We start from the raw sequence: 14,181 nt of genomic DNA on the forward strand, positions 1-14,181 counted from the left end.
GAATTAATGCCTTTCAGCATCTTCCTATATTGCTGTTGCCCGATATAGTCTGGGAAACATACCAGTGGGGATTCAAACCGGCAACCTCTGGCTTGCTAGTCAAGTCATTTCCCCACTGTACCATTAGTGGACATATAGGCCCTGCTTAAAGCCATTCAAGTGGCCATCACCACATCCTGTGTCAAAGCAGATAATTCCAAAGGTTGATTATGTGTGGTGTGAAAAAGTACTTCCATTTGTTGGTCCTACATTTCCTGACAATCAGTTTCATGAGATGGCCCTTGGTTCTCGTGTTGTGTGCGAGAGAGAAAAACTTCTCCCTACCCATGCTTTCTGCACCATTCATAATTTTATAAACCTCTATCATGTCTCCCCTTAGCTGTCTTCATCTGAACAAAAAAGCCCCATAGGTTGTAGCCTTACCTTGTAAGGAAGGTGCTTTAGCACCCTGATCACTTTGGTTGCTCTGTTCTGTGCCATTTCCAGTTCTAGAATATCCTTTATGAGATATGGTGACCAGAACTCTACACAATATTCCAAATGTGGCTCACTATACATTATTATCAAACTAAATTGAGATTGGAGTGGGACAAAGCATTAAATCTCCCCTCCTCCCCAGAGTATGGTCCCAATCTAGATTGCACCCAGTGGCTGCTATTTAGTGAAAGAAAAACAAGCATGACTGGACAAAGCACATGCTTAATGTAATGGATAGTCTGGCCTACAGATGCGCGGTTATGCTTTCAATTGGTGAGATCCCACCCACCCACCCACCCACTGCCGCCAGGGTTCTATTAAAGCCTCAATGCCTTCCAAAAGTACCCTAAGACTTTTCTGTATGGCACAAATTCAACAGGCTGAAACTTGTGTGGGGTAATTTTAATTTCTATGAACAATTATGCTTAATGGAATATTCTGTTTTCATTGTGTGTGTTTTCTTAAATTGTAGCTCCCCACCTCAAGCCCTTGGGAAGGGGCAGAATAGAAATTGCCCATCAAACAAAGAGTTCTTAGCTCAGTGAGTGTGTATGAACCAGCACTTAGACTAGAGACTAGTAAAGTGAAGGACCTCATATTATACAAAAACTCCCTTGAGCAGGAAGAATTTTTTATTTGTCATTTTAAAGGAAGTTCACCAAATCAGCTTCCACAAAATACACATTTTGGCTTTATACATTTGGATTTCAGCGCACTATTATTCCTTGGACTCCTTTTAAAAAGAGCCTTCATCTCAAAAATACGTATGTAACACAGAATTCTTTCATTATCTCTTTCCAGGCACAATGTTCGGTTAGGCAGTTGTAAAGTTCACGTCCACAGTATTCCTTCAGGTCCTAATAAAGATCTCCTGGAGTAGGTTTTTGAGAACTACACATACCTGAAAGTTGCACAATAAAACCTTTTCTCTATTGTGCTTGTTTGTTTGTTTGTTTTTGATTGAGCCATAGTAATTCTGTTTAAATGCAATATTCTTTTTTATATAAAGCATTCACACAGATATTCTGTTTTTTTCTTCTTCTGGCTGAATTGGACAAATGTGGTCAGGTGCTAAGTCTGCTCTAAATTCCACAGACCATCCTCAGTCTACTTCAAATACAGCTTGATAAAATGTGACTGAGGGCTGGTTCATGTCACAAAGGCCTTTGGTTAAAGCTGGGCTCTGTGCAACATCTTGAGCCTCAGGAATGTGTGCTTCCCACTCCTGCATGGGCGTGTACTTTCTATCCTGGTTAAAATAAACCAAGATGGATGATGGCATCCAAACAGACAAATCTCAATATAGTCTAACCTACTTGCTTCAAATAACCCAAGATCCACGGTCAAAATTTGAAGTGGGTTACAGATCAGGGGTTATTTGACACACATAGGTTTGGTTTATTTTAACCTAAATATGGAATAGAACTTGAGTGGCAATGGTAGATAAAGGAGTGTGTTCCTGAGGCTCAAGGATGTTGTGTAGAGCTCTACTTGAACTCAAGTTCTGCATAACATCTGAATCTTAGAATTAAAAGAGCTGAATTGGAAATACTAGATGACAGAAAATACAGATTCAAAATAGTTTGCTGGCCAAGGTGGTTGAGGGTGGGGTGAATTTATTTCATCTAAGAATTCCTTATGTTGCTCTACATGGTGACCATCCAAAAGCACTTTTGCAAATGAAGCTTTTCATAGCATGAAAATGGAATAGCTCAGACATATGCTATATCTCCAGGCCAATGACATGCATCCAAAACTGTTGGGGGTAATTACTTATATAGCAGAGTATTCCAAGAGCTAACACACTCCCGTTAGAACAGAAGTTAACAGTCTCAGGGGCAACAGCTTGTAAACAATAAGCATGGAGATTCAGGTAAGGTTAAACTAATCTACTTTATTCAGAAGTCCATGATGATAAGAAAGACCTATATCTAACTACTGGCTACATGGTGGTCAGAGAGAAACCTATCAAAGCATGGTGCTCAGAGAGAAAGCTAGAAGCATTCTGGGAAGGAGGAGGAGGAGGAGGAAGAGGAAGTCGCTCTCAGGGAGTTCCTGAGTACATTCTATCAATAGAGGGGTAGAGGCAGAGATAAACAGGAAAGAAAAGGAGACCCTAACTATCTAGCTCTACTCCCAATGCCCCTAGTGGTCATTAGGGTTACTGGTGAAAAAGGTTGATGCCATCTGGAGCTGGGTCTCCAACAAAAACAACCCCTGCCAAATGGGATGTTTGTAATGATGTAGATAAGAAGTATTTACATGTTAAATCCACCACATGAAATGTCACTGCACAATAGTGATGGGGCATTTTCAGGGGCCTCCATATTGGGATTGAATGTTTAAATAGCCTTAGCTGGACAATTGTGGAAGTCTATCCAGCTTCCATTTTGTAGGTCAAATGCACAAATTTACCTTGTCATTGGGCCAGTTCAGATGATAATTTACCAACCCATGCAATCAGAAAGGGGACATGCTGAGAGCATGCCCATCAGGGCACATTGTGTGCAAGAATGGCCATTCAGGTAAACAGCCTGAGTGATAAAGGGACATGCAAGAGGGCAACCGGTCATAGGTAGGCTCTCAACATGTTCCCTTTCTAGTCATGTGAGGCAGTATAGTATTGTCCAAACTGGCCCATTGTGGAATATAATGGACCAGCCCACTTTGATATAAGCCTTTTGGTCTCTGATTGTGTTTCCTCCAGATACTTTTAAAGACTTTGTGTCTCTATTTTGGACTTGGTGTCTCTGTTCCCTCTGATTTAATTTTCCTTCAGATGGTAGGGGTTTGCACAAAACTGTTTTTTGCACTTTGGTTCAAATTAAAACCAAATTTGAACTGAACTGACAGTCTGCAGACTGGTTCAATCAAACCAACAGGCAGTTCGGTCCATTCAATCAAACCTGGTTTAACCAGTTCAACCCACTTCGAGGGGCTATGCTTGTAAAGGAGAATCTGGTGAGGATTGCCCTTTACAAATAAAGGGGAATCCTGACATTAAAAGGCTTCTAAGGGTGGCCAGGGGTGAGTGTGTGAGAGGGCACTTTACCAGCAGTGGTGGTGGTGGTGGCAGTGGCTCCTCTAAACCCCAAGCCAGCAGCACAGCCTGCACAGCAGTGGCGTGATTCCAGTTTCTGTGCATGCATAGCCAGTAGAACAGGGTCAAACTGGCCCAGTTTGGTTTGAACTCAGACTGGCCGCCTTTTTTCTGAGGCCAGTTTGGTTCAAGTTTGAATTGGTTAAACTGGGTCAGTTTGAATCGAACCGGTGTGATTCAAACCAGTTCTGCACACTCCTATCAGATGGAGTAGCACTTCACATATGTCAGTTTTTTCTATGCAGGTATAAGATCTGCATACAAAATATGCATACCAGGAGACAGTTGTGGAAAAAAAATATCCTGCTGGGTGCATACATATTGACCAGTAGATGCATGCCTCATGTGCTCACAGCTCCTGAAGCATGTGTAGAGGGGTGATTCAGTTTATTAATTACGCTTTGCACATGAGTAAAGGATGTGCCAAGAACACATCAGCATGTCCTTGAGTGACGTAGGGGCAGGCATCCCCCACACTCTCTATAGGATATCCCCTGAAACAAATGTCCAAACAAACTGCAAAAGATTACAGTATAGAATATAACACAACCCTTCCCTTTAGAACAACTAAAAATGGAATTGATTTAAAATCTAGTGACAAAGTTTGAAGTCTTTTAGGTGATCTCCCATCACACACGCTTCTCCTAAGTCTTGGATTCTCTGGCACAGGAGCTGTTTGATCTCCTGGTAATGAGGATTGTCCATCACTTTCATCGACCTTATCTGCGAGGTCAAAACTGGAAGCAAGATCAAATTCCTCTTCAATTCCTCTCTTGAGTTCAGACTCGCTTCCCTCTTTTCTCATAGTATGCATGCGAAAGAGTCTAGAACTGTTCCATTGCTTTCCATCATCCAATAGGACGGAATCTCCTCGGATTTCAATTATTTGTTTTGGTCCAGAATATTGAGAACATCCCTTTCTCACTTTATAAGGCAGCCATACTCGAACAAAGTCCCCAGCCTGCAATATTCATTGTTTTGCACTCTGTTTCTAAACTAAATACAATTTATATTTTTGTTGCTTCTCCCTTAGCCAATCACAAATCTCTGCAACCTCAGCGTGAGATGGCATGGAAAGCCCCATCAGTTGTTGCCATTAGGTAAGTTTGGTGGTAGCTTTGCATAGGTGTTCAAAAGGTGTTCAAAAGGTGATTTTCCTGTAGTAGAATGAGGAGTAGTTCAGTAAACAAATAGAGTTTAGTGGATTGCCTCTTTCCAGGGTTGTTGTTCCATAGTAGCCAGTTGTAAACTTTCTTTTACAAACCTGTTCATTCTTTCCATTAAGTCATTTCCTTGAAGATGGTACAAGGAAAGAGTCCCATAGTTCTGTAAGTATTGCTCCATTTCAAATGAGGTAAGCTGTGTCCCATTGTCAGTCACTACTTCTTTAGGAAGTTCTTCCCTCCTGAAAACTGCAGCCAAGAACTGGATCATCTTGTTTGTAGTAATGTTGTCAGCAAATGAAACTGGAATACTGGCCACCTGGAATAGTAATTCACCATCACTATAACAAATCTTTGTTTTGCAGATTAGTTTTCAAAAGGCCCTGTTATGTCCAGAGCAGGTTTTCCACAGGGACTATTGGGATACACTACAGGAGTAGGGTCAAGGGGGTAGTAAAAGTCTTCAGTGATTTGTCAAATACTGTGCAATCCATACAGTGCCAGATTACATTTTCACTGTGTTTGTGCATACCTGGCCACCAAAACCTTTCTCTGATTTACCTTTTAGTCAAGTCCATGTCTAGGTGACCTTTGTGGGCAATTTTGATCACTTTCACTTGTGGTTGGCACCACTGAACAATCAGTCCTCAGCACCAGCTCATTGAGAAGGGACAGCTCACTCTCTATGTGCATGAATGGTTGAAGATGTTCAGCTACCCTGTTTTTGCCTGGCCATCCATTAGTTAAGTAAGCTTTAAGTTCAGCAAGCGCTTGATCAGCTCTGAGGGCTGCTTTCTATTCAGAAGACGTGATCACTCCATGAGTGGATGAAACTATTTGCGCGATTACTGCTTCTTCGTCTTCTGGGATCTCCTCTTGGCCTGGAAGTTGAAGTAGAGATAAATAATCTGCAGTTGCATTGCAAAGTCTGGGAAGATATTCCATCTGGAAGTCAAAATCCATAAGTCTGTTGATCCATTTGGCTATTCTTAGGGTTGCTTGTCTTGATCTCTGAGTAGTAAATAAAGCAGATAGGGGTTTACGGTTTGACTATAAAGTGAATTTCCTGCCCTACAATTAAGTCCTGAAGTGCTTCACTCAGCAACATGCTAGAACTTCTTTTTCAACAACAGAATACATCTTCTCTGAAGCAGTAAGCACTCTGGGTGGGGAAGCAACGTAACTTCCCTGTTCCCTTTTTGCTGGATCAAGGCAGCACACAAACCATATTCAGAATCAAAATGGTTACAATAGTGTGCCTGTATATGTCAAAAGAAGTGGGAGTAGGGCTTTCAGCAATGGTTGAATTGATAGTCTGAAAACTAGACTTGCATGATGCATCCCAGAAATGCTACATTTCTTTGCAGAGTCCCTGTTGTTGAAGTTTTCTTAAGACTTCTGTCAGTCTAGGGGTGCTTCTTGATCCAAGGCTCTCCCTGGTGTCCCAGGTTGAGGCGGTGGCCAGAGGTGCCTTTTATCAGCTTTGGCTGATACAGCAGCTGCATCTGTTTCTTGAAATAAATGACCTCAGGACAGTGATACATATGCTGGTAACCTCCAGGCTGGATTACTGTAATGCGCTCTATGTAGGGCTGCCTTTGTATGTAGTCTGGAAGCTGCAGCTGGTTCAGAATGTGGCAGCCAGGTTGGTCTCTGAGTCATCTCGGAGAGACCATATTACTTCTGTATTGAAACAGCTACACTGGCTGCCGATAAGTTTCTGGGCAAAATACAAAGTGCTGGTCATAACCAATAAAGCCCTAAACGGCTTGGGCCCTGGGTATTTAAGAGAATGTCTTCTTCATCATGAACCCCACCGCCCACTGATATCATCAGGAGAGGTCCATCTGCAGTTGCCACCGGCTCGTCTGGTGGCTACTCAGAGACGGGCCTTTATTGCTGCCCCGATGCTTTGGAACGTGCTCCCTGCTGAAATAAGAGCCTCCCCATCTCTGACAATTTTTAAAAAGTCTTTAAAGACACATTTGTTCACCAAGGTTTTTAATTAAATACCGTTGTAATAGTTTTAACTTTGTTTTAAAATATTGTTTTAAGGTTTTAAATTGTTGTAATGTTTTAACTTTTTGCTGTCATTTATTTTAACCAAAATTTTAATGTCTTTGTTGTCATTTATCTGTTTTAACTAATGTTTTAACTTTTCTGTTTTTGTTGTAAACCACCCAGAAACATAAGTTTTGGGTGGTATAAAAATATGTTAAATAAATAAATAAGTTTAGCATCATGCTTCTCAATGGTTTGCCATACACTAAAATGTCATCCTGAAAGTAAGTGATGCCATCCATAGCCTCAAAATTTGCATGCACCATTCTTTGACATTTTGAATTGTAAAGGACCCTCTGGGGTAATGAAGGCTGTGTATTTGTGAGAACTCTTGATAAGAGGAACTTGATGATTGGCCGAAGACAAGTCCAAAGTTGTGAACACTGATTAGGGATGTGCATGGAATCGGGTCAATTCAATTCAAATCTGGACCAGATTTGAACCAACCTGCTATGGTTCCTGGTTCTGCTGAGCCAGGTCTGGCTCGGCTTGACCCTCGAGCTGGGCCAAATCAGCTCGCAGACCAGCTCGGGTATACTTTGAAAGGGGAAACTTTGAGGGTTCCCCATTAAAAGTAAAGGGGGCAGCCCTAATCTAAATTTCCCTAAAAGCATGGGGGGGGGGGTTAGTGAAAGAAAGTGGCCTCTGTACCTTTAGCAAACACAGTGGGATAGGCGGCATAGGTGGGTAGTAAGGCAGCAGCAGTAGCTGCAAAGCAAAGGAGTTGGTGGGGGCTTCTCCAAGCCCCTGCTGGCCTTCCAAATGACAGCCTGAGACAAATGGCTCAGTTCAGGCCTCTGCTAATGCGAAGAGGCCAGTTTTGTGACCTCCGAGCATGCACAGAGGCCCGAAGCAGGCCACAGCTGGCCCAGGCTGTCATTTGGGAGGCTGGTGGGGGGCTTGTAGGATTTCTCTCATTACCTCTCAATACCCTGCTTTCTCTCATTACCCCACCCCACCCCACATCTTTAGAGAAGTTTAGATTAGGGATGGCCCATTTACTTGTAAAGGGGAATCCCTAAGGATTCCCCTTTACAAGCATACCAGCGTCAGTCCACGAGCTGGTTCATTGAACCAGGGGCCAGTCCAGTTCAAATCTGGTCAGTTCAAATCACGCTGGCTCAATGTTGAGCCTGGCTCAAATATACATACATCCCTAGACTTAGCTCTCTTTCAGAGTAAGCAGCATTTCATTGATATTGGGTAATGGATGACAATCCACTACCATGTTGGAGTTCACGTCTCTTAAATCTACACACATTCAAAGTGTATCATTTGATTTCCACACAAGAACATTGAGAGAGACTCATTCTGATGAATCAACATGTTCTATGGTCAGCATGCATGTTAATAAGAGCTCCTCTCTAAGTGGTTGGCACAATGCTATGGGTCTGTTCTTCACTTTGTGTTGTACAGGTATTGCATTTGCCTTCACCTGAATTTTATATTTGAAATGTATGGCAGTGCCAGGAATATCAGCAAAAATGTCAGAGAAATCAGCAATCATATCAGCATATGGATTCTCCATCATCTGTAATACAGGTTCCGTGCTATCTGGGTCTAACATGAACTGTAGATCTTTCTGATGTTTCCAGCCCAGTACTGAGACTCCTTTTTGTGATACATACACTTTTCCTTCTGAACATACAGGAAAACATACATTTTCCTTCTGAACATATATGTCCTTCAGAACATACAGGACAGCAGTGAAGCATGCATTTATGTCTTCTGTTTCTTTTTCAGATTGTAAGCCCTTTGGGGAGAGGGAGCCATTTGTTTGTTTGATTGATTGACTGTTTATATCTATGTAAACTGCTTTGGGAACTTCTGTTGAAAAGTGGTATATAAATATACATCATATTCATATTCATAATTGGGCAACCTTGATATCCCCATGGGTGGATGTCTGAAGGCTGCAAATGCAGATCTGATGTAGTGAGGAGTATTTTGTAAATTATATGGGGAATGATAGTGTATGGAGAACCAGAATCAGCCATCATCCACACTTCATGGCCATTAGGTTTAACTTGACAATGTGGAGAAACAGGCTCTGACTTTGTCACACTTAAAACACTGTCAGGAAGCAGTTCAGCTGCCTCATCCTTATCATACGGTGAATCAGTAATGAAGTAGACAGCAGACTTGCAAATCTTAGGAAAGTGCTTCCTTTTTTTGGTGCCTGTTGCAAGTGACCTTCCATGCAGAATAGTGAGCAAAATTGGCTTTGTGGGCAGAGTCTCCAGACTGGTAGCACTGGTAGCTCCTCCTTTCTTGTGCATCCACTTTCTGGGGTAGTACCATACGAGAAGATCGGGCTTGGAAAGATTTAGATTGAACAGCCTGAATTCCAGGAGGTGGCTTTTGCTGGGGTACCAAAGAGAGTGATTTGGCACTGTGAAGAGCAGTTCCCACCCTCTTAGCCATCTCTATAATTTTATCCAAGGTAAGTTTCCACTCCAACAGCAGTTTTTTTTCATGCAGTTTGGATCAGTTTGTTTTCATAGCAATCTGATCCCTGATCATTTCATCTGTAAAGTTGGCAAACTCACAGGTTACACTTCAGTCACACAATGTTGTAATATACTGATAGATAGATTCACCAGGCAGTTGGAGTAGGGCTTGTGACATCCAGCAATGACATTCCAAGTAGGGTTGAAATGATCATCTAAGGCTTCATAATAACTGGCATCCCCTTCCATGTTGGCAGAAAAGGGCAAATGATTATATATTCTTTAGCCTTCAGGGCCCAGGCAATGAAGCACTATAGCATTCTGTTTTGCTAGGGTAAAATCAGGAGTCCATACAGTAATTGCAGAAATAGGACCTCAGTTGTTTCCAAGAAAGAGCAGGTTCTCCTGGGGTGGACAAGAAAAAAGGTGGGATTTGAGCCATAGGCATCCAGTGACCAACAGAATCCAGGACTGATAAGGATAAAGCACCTTCAGGGGTTGTGCAGGTCGGGAAGGTGGAGCAACAATCAGCAGTGCAGATCAGGAATGTAGGCCCAGTGAGGCAATGAAATGAGGTTGAATCAACATTTACAAGCTTTGCAGGCTCACATGCTTAGCTGGTTCAAAATCTTGTTGCCAAATGTTTTATAGCTGCTTCCCTTATTCACACGAGGAAATCTTATGTAGATTTAACTAAATATTTATTCAGAAACAACTCCATTTTCTCCTCCCCCTCCTGTTTCCTTTTTGATTCCCCTCCCATACTCTCTACAGGACACTGCCCCCCCTGCCCTGCCCCGGGACAAATGTCCAAACAAACAAACAGCAAAAGATTACTGTATAGAATATAACACCAGTCCATAATAAAGACCTTCATGAAGGAACAATAGAATGTGTGGTGTGCTTCTCAATAATGGATCATACTCAGATCAATAGTATGTTTTGGCTTTGCCTACACACCTAATGGTGCAGTGGGGAAATGACTTGAGTAGCAAGCCAGTGGCTGCCAGTTTGAATCCCCGCTGGTATGTTTCCCAGACTATGGGAAACACCTATATCAGGCAGCAGCAATATGTATATGTATATGACCAAAGACAACCACAGGGCTCTCTAGATGCTCTTTGAATGTCGACAGGAGTCAACACCGACTTGACGGCACACTTTATCTATATACTGCTTTGGATGGTTTGGACGTGTTTTCGTGCATTGTGGAAAATGCTTAAGAACACTTATGAACCCTTTGTGTTTTCATGTGTGTTTCCCTGTACAAATATGAATATATAACCTCTCTGTAGTCATCTGAACTTTTGACCAATGTGTATGCATGTATATATGAAGCTGTCTTATTCTGAGGCAGACCATTGGTCCATCTAGGTCAGTATTGTCTACGCTGATAGGCAGCAGATATGCAGGGTTTCAGACAGGCATGCAGAACTCTACCATTGAGCTATCCAGCCCCTTCCTGCATGGTGGAGGGGGGGGGGGGGTTCAGGATCTGTGCACAGGTTTGGATGAACAAGGGCAAGCCAGTGGCATAATCCCACACCCTCCTCCATGCATTTATCTCCGCATGAATGAATGTATATACAAGGCTTTGGTTTAGGGCATTCATAGACTTTTAAATGACAATCATTTGGAAAAAGATGATGACCAATATTAACAAGAAACAATAAGGAGGATATACTGTGCTGTGGAGCACTAAACGTGTGGGGTCACAGTGGGGGAGGATGTATGGATGCTGCAAAACAACGAATGTATTGACACTGGGGTGATTCTCACGATCACCCTGGGTAGGCAGGGAGGGCTCAGGGGGAAGGCTGCTTTCCACTTACCTTCCCTGCAGATGACTAAGCAGGTCAGCTTCGGCCCGCCTTTTGTGCGCTCACATGGACAGCCCTGCTCCGTGAAGCTCTGTGAAGCATGGAGCAAGGCAGAGGGATCTGGGGCCGGAACTTGTTGTTCCAGGCTCCAGACATCCTTCAATGCCACATGCAGCACACACATTGCCTTGGTGATTTCCTCCCTCAGATGGGCACTCTATGCACCCATCTCTGTGATTCCTCAGGCTATACATAGCCCAAAGAATCATACAGTTCCCCGTAGCCGGGTTAAGGGTACAAGAGCATCCTCAACCTCAGCTAAAAGCTGGGTTTCTTAAGGGAGTTAGGAGGGAGGGGAGGGGAGGGACCCGCGAGGACCCCACCACTTCTCATGGTCAGCCTAACCCTGCTTGGGCTGCTTGGGCTGGTAATGAGAAAAGCCTCCTTGTTTTTAAAGAAATCCAGCATTTCATGATGTGAACTATATTCTCCATTCTCCTTTTGGTAAGCTTAATCCTAGTAAAATATTTCTTGCATCCTTGGATTTGCCTGCTTTCCCATGTATATGTATTTATTACCACTATTTGAGCTGATACTGTTGTTGACTTTCCCTTCATATTATTTCTTTACAGACTACACTTTGCAGTGGGTGTCGTTATCAAACTAATTTCTTGTCTTTTTATTGTTCATTACACTAAGTATTTTGTAACTTCCCATTTCCCTATAAAATTAATAAGATAAATCTGAAACTTGTTCCAACATTATGTCTCAAGGCCTCTCATTAGAAATTCCAGTGCTAAGCATATATAACCCAGTTTGAGATAGCACTTTAATTTGATGCATCTAGTAATTTGCAATTCTCACTATGAATACTGCAATATAGAACAATCTTGAAACTTATCTCATGCATTCACTGATTCTGAACGGAAAGACTTTCAGCATATTTTAGGAATATACTGTTTGGCTCATATATTACTGAATAGCGTAGAGTTGGTAGCAAGCTTTTAGACTGATGAGGCGCTAGTGGGAGGAAAAGACTCAAGAGCATTGCTTCCCAGAAAGATATTCTGAAGGAGAATTCATTCCTTCTGTAATTAAGGTTGCAGTTGTAACCTCCTAGCTCCATAAAGAATGTTTTGCTCCAAAAATACCAAAACCATGGCCAACTTCTTGACTAAAGTTGAGCCCATACAAGCAAAAAAAGTATGTGTACAGGGACAGTATCCCTTGACTATCCCCCTGTACCATCTCCTTCCCCTGGAAGCACTCTGAACAGTCTGATACTATTTCTCTGAGGGCTGCACAACCCTCAGGGTCATAATTTCACACTTCACCCAGAGAGCTTCCAGGGAAGGAGAGATTGCAGAAAATTGCCTCCTCCTTGCTTCAGAAGCAGGAATGCTATACTTGCATGTGTGCCTTTTTTGACTACATGTACAGCTTTAGTTAGAATGTTCACCCTTATTCCCCCTCCCCCACTGAAACCACTTTATTTCTATTGGCATTGTTCTCTGTTACTCCTACAAAGCAATGAGCTAGGCTGATGACTTTGGATATATCATATACTAGAGATATAATATATACATTAGTATATGGCCCAGCCATGGAAGGTTGGAGTCAGGTCTATAATTGCTTAACTCTGAGGCATCCAATGCAGGCTTCTTCAGAAGAGCTCTAATGATTGCCTCCTTAAGTCAAGGAGGCATCCTGCCCTCCCTCGGAGAAGCATTTATAATATCTACCAGGCCCTCTATAACAATCTCCCTGCCAGATAATATAAGCCATGTTGAACAAGGGTCAAGCAAACAGGTGGTAGGCCATACCATTCTAAGCAGCTTGTCCACGTCCTCAGGAGTAACACACTGAAACTGATCCAGCCTAACCACATAAGAGGAGTTGTTGGACACCCCCACATCAGACACTACAGTAATTGTCCACAAAGAACTCATTAAAAATGTCACAGTGAATAATTGATGGTTCCAAATTCTGATTCAGAGAAGGAAGGGCATGTACTAACCCCCTCACAATCCTGAACAACTCCACCAGACGTGAGCTTGCGGATACAATACTGGCAGAAAATAATCACTTCTTTCCTGCATGTATTGGCAGAGCATCCTGATCCTGGCCTGTGCAATGTGTTTTTCTTACAATTTCTACCCACATTTTCTACAGGAGTAAATGCTATTGATGCCAAACAAGATAACATTTTTCCTAGTGTTAACCACTTCTGATATGTGTACCACTAAGAAAGAAATGATGGATGTAAAGAAAAATTGTTTGTGTGGGAGACACAGCCAGGAATGGCTCTTATCTAGTTTGTCTCCTGACCAATGACCCAGGCTGCTTCTGCAGAAGAAAAACAGCCAAGCCTCTTGCAACTGAAGATAAACAGTACTGAAAATTTGTCATCCTATTGTCACAAACCCCATTTTCAGAAAGCAGCTGCCAATATGCCACGTGTTTTGGCTGACTTTATTTCCAGTAAAAGTCAGCCAACGGCCTGTAATTATGCGGAATAGTTTCCTGGAACCTTACTTCCGTAAATGGTGCCATATTTTGAGTAATATATCTCCAATGTGCCTTGCTCAGATTATTACACTAATATATCATTAGAGCCAACAGCTAACTGTAGTGATGGATTAGTCTAATACAGCTTGGAGCACCAGCTCTCTCCGATAAATCTAGGATGCACATGTTCACTCTCATGCATGAGTACAGAGCCACACAGCACTGCAAAGAGATGCTCTAAGAAGCAGGGGAAACTCTAGACTTAGATTCAGAATGGGCCAAAATAAAATCTCCACATTGCCCTCAATGGAGCAAAGAAAGATAACACTTGATGTTCATGGAAAACATGGGGATTGTTAGTAAGCTATGAAGAACATAGCCTGACATTACAAACACAAAAATTGGGCGGCCTAGCATGCCTATTCTAGAAACAATTTAATATGAGGGTAATGTATGTCTCCTCTGTATTATTTACCATCTTGATGTTTTGAAGGACTGGGCTTGAGGTTCATTTATTCCTGCAGTAGTTTATCTAGTCTAGGTGTGGTTTTGGTTGATGGCCAGACTAGACATGATGTTAAACACACTTGTGACCCAGATAG

The 14,181-nt window shown here is 42.3% G+C and overlaps 1 long non-coding RNA gene across 1 annotated transcript in view; it reads right to left on the reverse strand.

Annotated features, from left to right (window-relative positions):
* The window catches only part of LOC128352484 (uncharacterized), a 115,063-nt gene that overhangs the window by 19,999 nt on the left and 80,883 nt on the right, over nt 1–14,181 (reverse strand). The window lies entirely within an intron of this gene.

The sequence above is a fragment of the Hemicordylus capensis genome, chromosome 3 (assembly GCF_027244095.1).
Source record: "Hemicordylus capensis ecotype Gifberg chromosome 3, rHemCap1.1.pri, whole genome shotgun sequence".
NCBI classification, from domain to species: domain Eukaryota; kingdom Metazoa; phylum Chordata; class Lepidosauria; order Squamata; family Cordylidae; genus Hemicordylus; species Hemicordylus capensis.